Source organism: Halichoerus grypus, chromosome 3 (assembly GCF_964656455.1).
Source record: "Halichoerus grypus chromosome 3, mHalGry1.hap1.1, whole genome shotgun sequence".
Lineage (NCBI taxonomy): Eukaryota > Metazoa > Chordata > Mammalia > Carnivora > Phocidae > Halichoerus > Halichoerus grypus.
The window spans coordinates 36,060,769-36,070,222 of record NC_135714.1 but is presented as its reverse complement, the minus strand read 5'-3'; positions in this window follow the sequence as shown (position 1 = coordinate 36,070,222).

Here is a 9,454-nt window from a genome sequence, read left to right as displayed (position 1 = left end):
TACTACATTACAATTGGTTCAAAAAGGAATTCAAAGAGCAGACACATACAGGCATCCTCTCGCTTTCTGAAAGTTTGCATTATACTACGTTACTTTCATGAAAGATTGAAGTTTTTGCCAGTGGAAAGAAATCTGAAGAGGATTTTCATTTTTACAAAACAGTTCTTACCTTATTAATGTAGGTTTTTTTAATAAAAGCAAAGTGGCCAAATGTGAACTTTTGGGGAATGGGGTGGGGAGATGAACACAAAGTTTGTTAGGTATTTCCATTTGCCAAATTTGCCTCCATAAAAGTTGAATTATTTTGCATTCTACCAGCAACGTGTAGATGGCCTGTTTTCACACAACCAAATCAACATAGTGGCTTGTAAAGTTTCATTTTTTTTTAATCCTTGTCAAGCTGATGGACAAAAAGTGACAGTTCCCTACAGTATAACTTGCATTTCTCATTATGAGTGAAATCAACATCATATAACATTTAAGGATCATTCTTAAATCTCTTTTTATAAATTTTTTGTGTATTTTGTCCATTTCTATAGAGTTTTTGGCCATTATTTTATCAATTTTTAGTTTCTGTAAATTAAGGATATCAGCTCTTTATCTGATATATGTTGTGGATATTTTTTTCAGTTTATCATTTCTTTTTACTTTGCTTATATATTTTTGTCATTAAATTTTGTAGTCAAATTTAGCAATCTTCTTTTTAAATTGCATGTGGTATTTGAGTCATAATTAGAAAGGCTTTTCCTCACTCAACTTGCTTTTAAATTATTTGTCTTCTTATTTTGTAAAAGCAGGTATCACCAGTTTATAAATTAGAGGACTGAAAGCAAGAATTATTAACATCAAGGAGAAACAGTTGTTTGGAAGAATGGACCAAAGAAGAATTTAAGGTACCCTAAAGTTCTCTTATTTAGAATAGATGATCTCCAAATATTTAAATCCTCAATTCTTAGAGGATCATATTAGTTCTGAGCTGGACCTCAGAGTAAACCAAGAAAATTTCTATTATAGATCATTAGGCATAATTTCCTAAGTTCTCAGCTTCCTATTCTATCCTCCATTAATTAATTAATTAATTAATTAAAGATTCCTTGGCATAGAATAACATTGAAATTGAGTCTCAATCTATTTTGCTTCTTAACTCCTACTCTGCTCAAATTATCAACCCACTGCTCAAGTTGAATTAGTTTATACCCTCTCCTCCAACACAATCTTTATTCCTGCTAAATTGTCACTTTCAATTTTGTTCCTTCTCTTCTTCACCAATTTAATGTCCCATAAGAACCAAGTTATCTTTATCTATAAAAGCTTTCCTTTTTTTTAATATAGAAATTTCTTCTCTTTTTTTTTTTAAAGATTTTATTTATTTATTTGAGAGAGAGAATGAGAGAGAGAGAGCACATGAGAGGGGGGAGGGTCAGAGGGAGAAGCAGACTCCCTGCTGAGCAGGGAGCCCGATGCGGGACTCAATCCAGGGACTCCAAGATCATGACCTGAGCTGAAGGCTGTCGCTTAACCAACTGAGCCACCCAGGCGCCCTATAAAAGCTTTCCTAATGAGAACATGGCAAGAACGAGGTTATCTAATTTCATTTACTTGGTGAATTGCTATGCATGCATGACTTAACATTGTACTACAGATATTGTTGCTTAAACCTATACTGATTTGTATTGGCATTTCAGTATTTTATTCTGCACTATTAAAACCATCCAAAATAGAGAATTTCTTGAAGGAAGAGTTAGAGAGTGTTTTATGTTTCCTTTGGGATAGTGGACATTTGCTAATTTTGACTATTTAGGAATAAGTACTCTCCAAGCTCTCCCTGCACTTCACTGGAAGCTGACTTTCATCTTGAGGTAGGCATGACAGTCTGGCCTCAACTAATGGAGTAATCTCTCTCTTAGGCCACGGAAATAGGTGGAGAATGTCATAGAAACCCTAAATCAATTTAATCAGACTAAAGCCCAGGATTTCCATTTAAAAATTGGTGGTAAAATCATGCTCTTTCTCTTAGACAAGAATGAGGAACAATTTACTCTACGAGTCATTGACAGTCAACTTGGGTTCAAAAGTACAGATATTCAGAAAGAAAAAAAAAGTATAGATATTTGATGTGTGTGGATTCTATACTAAGACAGAGGAGTCAAAATAGAAGAGTTCTGGTCCAAAGCTACTTCTAGAGGTTCCATCTCCACTTCTAACCACTCACTTTAAGAAAATTAGACACTGGGTTAATACAAAAAGACTTTTATTTATATTGAAGTAAAAGTTTTCTCCAACCAGGATTAGTAGGTGTTGCTATTGTTAGAATACTATGATATATTAAAATACTGGGCTATGATTTTCTTTTATATTTTTTTAGTTTTTTATTTATTCCAGAGGGGGTGAATGGAGGGGGGCAGAGAGAGAGAGAGAGAGGGAGAATCCTAAGCAGATTTCCCATTGAGCATGGAGTTGGATGCAGGGCTCAGTCCCACGACCTTGAGATCATGATCTGAGCCAAAACCAAGAGTCAGACACTCAACAAACTAAGCCACCCAGGTGCCCCTGGGCTATGATTTTCTAAAGCATAATTTCAGTCAATGCATAACATTTCCTTTGAAGCTTTGTGAAATAAAAATCTATTCCAAAAAATCAATGGACTTAGGAAAAAAGATATTTTTGAAGATGCTTAATGGGGAAGTAAGCTCTTTAATTTAATTGTTAATTAATTGAGAATATAGCATTGAAATTCTTCCCCCTTCTGTCACCATAAATATACTTAGAGAAATTAAAAAGAAATAGCATACTAGTATCCATGTTATCAAATTTATGTCATTTTTAAAAATCTCCCAATTATCCATCAATGTACAGGAAATCATTGATAAATCAAGACTCTTATTTACTGAGACAATGCCACCTAATTTTTGTTCTCAGAAATTTTTTAGAGTTGATTTAAGATTCACTGGCAGCAGAATATTAGCAAGAGACTTAATATCCGTTACTTCTAATATGATCTAATGTTTTTCAAAAGAGAATTGTGCTAATTATGATTACCATATTTTTGCTCCAGTTAAGGCCAATCTTTGCTTTTTCTCTTCTCTATGTACTTTACACAAGGCACAAGCCCCCAAAGAAAATCTTACTTATAACTAGGGCTGGTTTCCTCGCAGAAATTAGTGTCATTCTTGGTTTGAAGAATTCAAATTATTGTATCTAATTTATTGCAAAGCTTCAAGCTGATTAACTGGTAAGAGAAAATGTGTCATGGCCTTAAGGGAAATTCTTTGATCCCAACTGTTTCTTTACACTCTACCTGTGCTGCAAATGTTTCAGTAGAGAGTAATTGACGATGGTGTTGACATTATGCATGTCTCATAAACAAATGCATGATTAAAAATTCAAGTAAACCACTGAACTTAAAACTTCAGAAACACAAGATGATGCTCAACAAGAACAGAAAACTCAAAAATAGTACAACAGAATCAGAAAATTAATTTTGTAAAGCTCAAATACTTATATATATATATATATACCTTTAGTATTGTGGTAAAGTAGGAGCCTGGAATAGAGTCTGGCTTTCTGCCAAATGAGCTTTTTAATGCTCTTGAAGTGATTAATTTTCATACATAAAAAAAGCAAAGAGAACACGATTTCCAGCTTTGGAAAGATACCATCAGTGCATAGAAGTTTCTACACTTTTTAAATTAAAGTTTGTAGGATGCTGACACAAAAATGTATCAGTAACAAAAGTCTAATCTTTTAGAAGAAGTTTGGATGGCATGGAAAAGAAAGTCTGGTTAACGTGGTAATTCACTGAAAGGGGATTACTATTGTAATTTTAATTTCCTTTTGTCTAGAAATGTACCTTTTAGTTGCCAAGTGATATTGACATCTTTTGTTAACACCCAGGATAGACTTGTGGCTAGGTCTTCTTATTTCTCTTCTTGTTTTCTTTTTGTCTGCTGAATTCCTAAAGAAACCATGAAAATAATCACCTCACTTAAAAACAAAAACAAAAAAACAAAAACTAAAAGCAAAACAAATAAACAAACCTAAACTTTATTTATATATGATGTTTGGAAAAGTTAACCAGCCTTAAGTTTGGCAAAATACCTTCTTAGAAATAGCCCAGCTGAAAAAAATAAGGACAGTTTTCATGGCATAATATCCATTTATTGTATTGAACTTTAAAAAAAAGAAAGCCTGTAAAACATTAAAAAATGTAGTTAGTTTTGGGCCACCTGGCTGGCTAGTTGGAAGAGCATGTGACTCTTCATCTCATGGTTGCGAGTTCGAGCCCCACATTGGGTGTAGAGCTTACTTACAAAAATAAACTTTACAAAGAACAAAAATATAAAATTAAAAAATAATATTATTAGTTTTGTTGTCATAAATATCACTGGAGTTATGCTTAATTCCTTTAGATACCTAATGCCATGTCAGAATTTAATATAACCTCTAACTCTTTCTTACTAAGTAGGTTTTTAATTTGTGTGTGTGTGTGTCTCCGAACACTAAGACCTTTACTCCCTCACCTGCAAGTATATTAAATCAATGTTTTCAGCACAGAGATTTATTATTGCCCTTTTGCTTCTCAAAGTTCTGATTCATCAACTAGTTGTTTAGACATTGAAGAGGATATATACACTCATCATTTCTTTTAAACGAGCCATGCTTTAATGGCCTTCATTTTATAAAGTTTTGATTTTCTCCTCATATTTTTTTGAAACAGTCTGGCTATAGCCTCTCTCGGTTTCAGATTGTTTCTCTGTAAAATAAATATAATAACTCCCCACAGGGCTGATGTAAGGTTCACGTAAGATACATAAATTACCTAGCACAATGCCAAGCACAAAGTAAGTATTCTATAAAAATATATACTATTATTTTTAATATCATATTTTGGAACATTATTTGAGATTTGTATCTGTAATCAAAATGTGTAGTAACATCTGGTACTCCAAGCAAATGAGTTAATCTGCTTACATTTTTTTTTTTTAAGATTTTTATTTATCTATTTAACAGAGATAGAGAGAGAGCACAAGTAGGCAGAGCGGCAGACAGAGGGAGAGGGAGAAGCAGGCTCTCCGCGGAGCAGGGAGCCCGATGTGGGGCTCGATCCCGGGGACCCTGGGATCATGACCTGAGCCGAAGGCAGACGCTTAACGACTGAGCCACTCAGACGCCCCAATCTGCTTACATTTTAAATAACCAAACCTGAGTTTTGAGTTAATTCTTAAAAAGTGCTTTTAAATTCGAAACTTTCTGAAATGTGCCACATATATTTTTCCCTAAGTCAGTCAAGATATACAATAAAATAATTACAATTGTTCTTGATGATTACGTCTTTTATGAGGAGTAGACATTATGGATCTCTTAGCAGCTGCTTACTCTATACCACGCCTTATGCTAAACACTTTGCACTAGTTATCTCATTCATCCTCCTCAAAAAGATACAAGCTGGATATTAGTAATACACCTATAGGAAACATAGCTGAAGGTCAGAAAAGTTAAAAAACTTGCTTAAGATCAAATAGAATAAATAATACAGCTACATTTTAAATCCAGATTTGTCCAATCTGAAAATTTGTTAGCTTACTTACTATTAATAACATTTGTTAAAACTTGAAATAAATAGTAAACACTATTATTTTTGTGATTTTTTTCACAAAGGGCTTTCATGCATGTGATTTTTATGGACAGGCAAATATAACTGGGTCTACATTCTTTGCATCACAGAAAAATTGCAGTTAAAAGAGAGTATATGTCTTGCCAAGTTTATGCAACAATTGGTAGAGATATTGTCACTTTTTCCCAGTATATTATGAGGTCTAAATGAGAGACAGAGTGTATGAGGATATGTGGGTCCAGTTTTCACTGAAGCTAACGAGAAGCAGTATCGTTCTGAATTAAACTGAATCTTACTTGATGCTTACTTGGTGTAAAAACTAATTGTAAACTTGGACTGTATTGATACGTGCATAGTGTTTGGGTTAAGGAAGTCCTTTGCCCCAATGTGTAGAAGTAATATTTACTGCTGTTGGTACACTTTTCAATAGGACACAGACAGTGAAGACAGACTAAGAGCAGTGTGAACAATGTAATAAAGTGTAGCTCCTGTCATTGAGAAACATTTACAGGTGCAGAAGATATTCAGCCCTAGAGGAGTTGGCAGCTCCATTTCTGCTTTCAAGTATTTGAAAATCTCAAACCCGGAAGAGGAATTGGAATTTATGTTCCACAGAACTACAGGAATGAGAACAATTGAGTGGAGACAGATTTTGATTTCAATAAAAGGAAGAGTTGCCTGGCAGAGCTGTTCAGCAATGTAATGAGTCGCTTATATGATTGGGAGGGTCTTGTCCCTAAAATGTTTTGTCTTCTCAATAAAATATATAAAATTTAATAGTGTGTAAAATGTATTCTTTGGTGACAGTTTTTTTCCCCACCCTGAATATCAAATATGTACTCATTACTCTCAACTCTTCATTCCCTGTAGAAATGGAAGGTAGATACAGCACATTAATGAAATCTAGAGCAAATCCCAAATTTCATTTGAGCAATTAAATTCCAACCTTCTTCCCTCATCAAATTTTCCTGACATTGTTAACAAGCTGGCCTACCGAACTGATTTACATTTCAGACCTTTTACATTTATTTGGTTTAAGCAAGGACTGCGGACAGGGAAAAATAAGCAGCAGGAAAATAAACAAACAAAACCTGACGAGATCTGAAGTTTGTGGAAGATATTTGTAAAGGGTTAATTTGCTTGAACATTGACTTTCCATATATAAAATATATATCTTTTATTTTATTTATAAAATACGTAAAATCTATATTTTAATGTTTTCTCTGTCAATATATGTTTGAAAAGATTAACTGGAATTACTTTACTTGCTTTTTCTTTGAAAACAACTCTCATTTTATTTCCTCTTTCCCTATTCTGAATATTTTCTAGTTTTCCATGTCACTATTCCTCAGCAGATGACCCCATGTAACTTAATGAGGAAATTGTCAATTCTTTCATAAAAACAATGTTCATTTCCACGCTTTAATTTAATCTTTGCTTATATACCTGTGTCCCGAGTTGATTGCCTCTCAGTGAGTGGTGCCAGGACCAGCAGCTTTGCCATCACCTGGAGCTTGTTAGAAATGCAGAACTTCAAGTCCCATCTCAGAAACTACCAAATCAAAAATCTGGATTCTAACGAGATTCCAAAATGACTCCATTTTACACTAAAGTGTAGAGTCACATGCTTTCAAGCTTTCCAAATTCACTGTTTCCACCTCTATTCTGATTTGTTAGTTCATTCAGTCATTCCTTCATTAAAGAAATATTTCTTGAGGACCTATTATGTGCAGAGCACTATTTTAGTTCTTAGGCACACAGCCCTTAAAATTATCAACAAGACCCTGGACCCATGAAAAAAAAACAAACAAAAAATAGTTTCAAATATATGTTGTGCAAGTATTTGTCCCAGTCTGTGAATGTCTTTTCATTCTCTTAATTTTTTTTTGAAGAGCAGCAGAGCTTCTAATTTTGATGAAGCTCAGTTTACCAAATTATTCTTTTATGGTTTTATAGATTGTGTTATATCTAAGAAATCTTTGCTTAATCCAAGGTAACAAAATTTTATTTCTTTTTAAAATTGTATAGTTTCAGATTTTATATTTAGATGCATGATTTGGATTGTGTTATATCTAAGAAATCTTTGCTTAATCCAAGGTAACAAAATTTTATTTCTTTTAGAAATTTTATAGTTTCAAATTTTATATTTAGATGCATGATTCATTTTGAGTTATTTTTGTTTATTATCGAAGGATGCATGGAGGCTCATGCTTTGTTTTGTATATGAATATCCAATTAATTCAACACCATTTGTTGAAAAGATCCTTCCTACACTGAATTAATTGCTTTTGCACTTTTGTCAGAAACTAGTTGTCCATAAATGTGTGGGTCTATATTTGGCCTCCATATTCTGTTCCTTTGATCTATTTCACTACTTTTACACCAATACTGGATTCTTTTGATCACTGCAGCTTTATAATAACCACATCACTATTCATGGAATCAGGAATCAGGTAGCACTAGCCCTCCAACTTTGTTCTTCTTTTTCAAGGGAATGGTATTTTTCTTTTAGCATTCCAGACCCTGAGCATTTTGAATTTTAGAATCGGTTTGTTGATTTCTGTGAAAAAACAAAACCAAAACAAACTGTAAGAATTTTAATTGGAATTGTGGTGAATCTATACATCAGTTTGGGGAGAATTTATATTGTAGCACTAATGAGTCTGTTGACTCATGAACAAACTGTATTTATTTAAAATTTCTTTAATTTCTCCCAGCAATAATTTTTAGTTTTTGGCATATAGTCTTATACAGATTTGGTTGGTGTATATATAAATATTTCGTATATTTGATGTCAGTGTAAATGGTATTGTGTTTTTACTTTCAATTTCCAATTGTTGCTGGTATATAAAATACACTTCATTTTTTTTTTTTAAAGATTTTATTTATTTATTTGACAGAGAGGGAGATAGCGAGAGCAGGAACACAAGCAGGGGGAGTGGGAGAGGGAGAAGCAGGCTTCCTGCCGAGCAGGGAGCCCGATGTGGGACTCGATCCCAGGACCCTGGGATCATGACCTGAGCCGAAGGCAGACGCTTAACGGCTGAGCCACCCAGGCGCCCCAAATACACTTCATTTTTATATCAATCTTGTATTCTGCAATGCTGCTAAACTCATTTATTAGTTCCATGAGCTTTGTTATTAGGTTCCACAACATTTTCTACACAGATGATCATGATCTCTTCAATTAAAAGCAATTTCACTTCTTCTTTCCCCATCTGAATGCCTTCTATTTTTTTCATTTTTGCCTGATGACATTGACTAGGCCCTCCAGTACATTGTTAAATATATATATCTTATATATTCTATTAAATATAACCTATAACAGATATATATTATATATTATTTATAGTCTATATATATTCTAAAAACTCACCAATAACAATCAATACAATTAAAAATGGGCAGAAGATTTTAAAAATTTGCTAAAGTGATATATGGATGACATATAAAGCTTATGAGAATAAGCTCAATATCATTAGTCATTAGGGAAATGCAAATTGAGACTACAGTGAACTCTCTACAGACTTACCAGAATGGCTGCAGTTGAAATGACTGGCCACACTTTGTGTTGGCAAGGATGTAGACGAAGTGGATACGTCACTGTTGGGAATACAAAATGGTACAGTCACTTTGGAAAATTTGACATTTTGTTAAAAAGCTCAAACACACCCACCATGTAATTCAGACATACTGCTTATAAGAATTTCCCAAAGGGGTAGTAAGCATGTGTCCATGCAAATACTTTCACACGAATATTCAGAACAGCTTTATTTGTAATAGTCCCCAAATGGAAAGAACCAAATGTTCGTGAACAAATGAAAGAATAAACAAATTTTG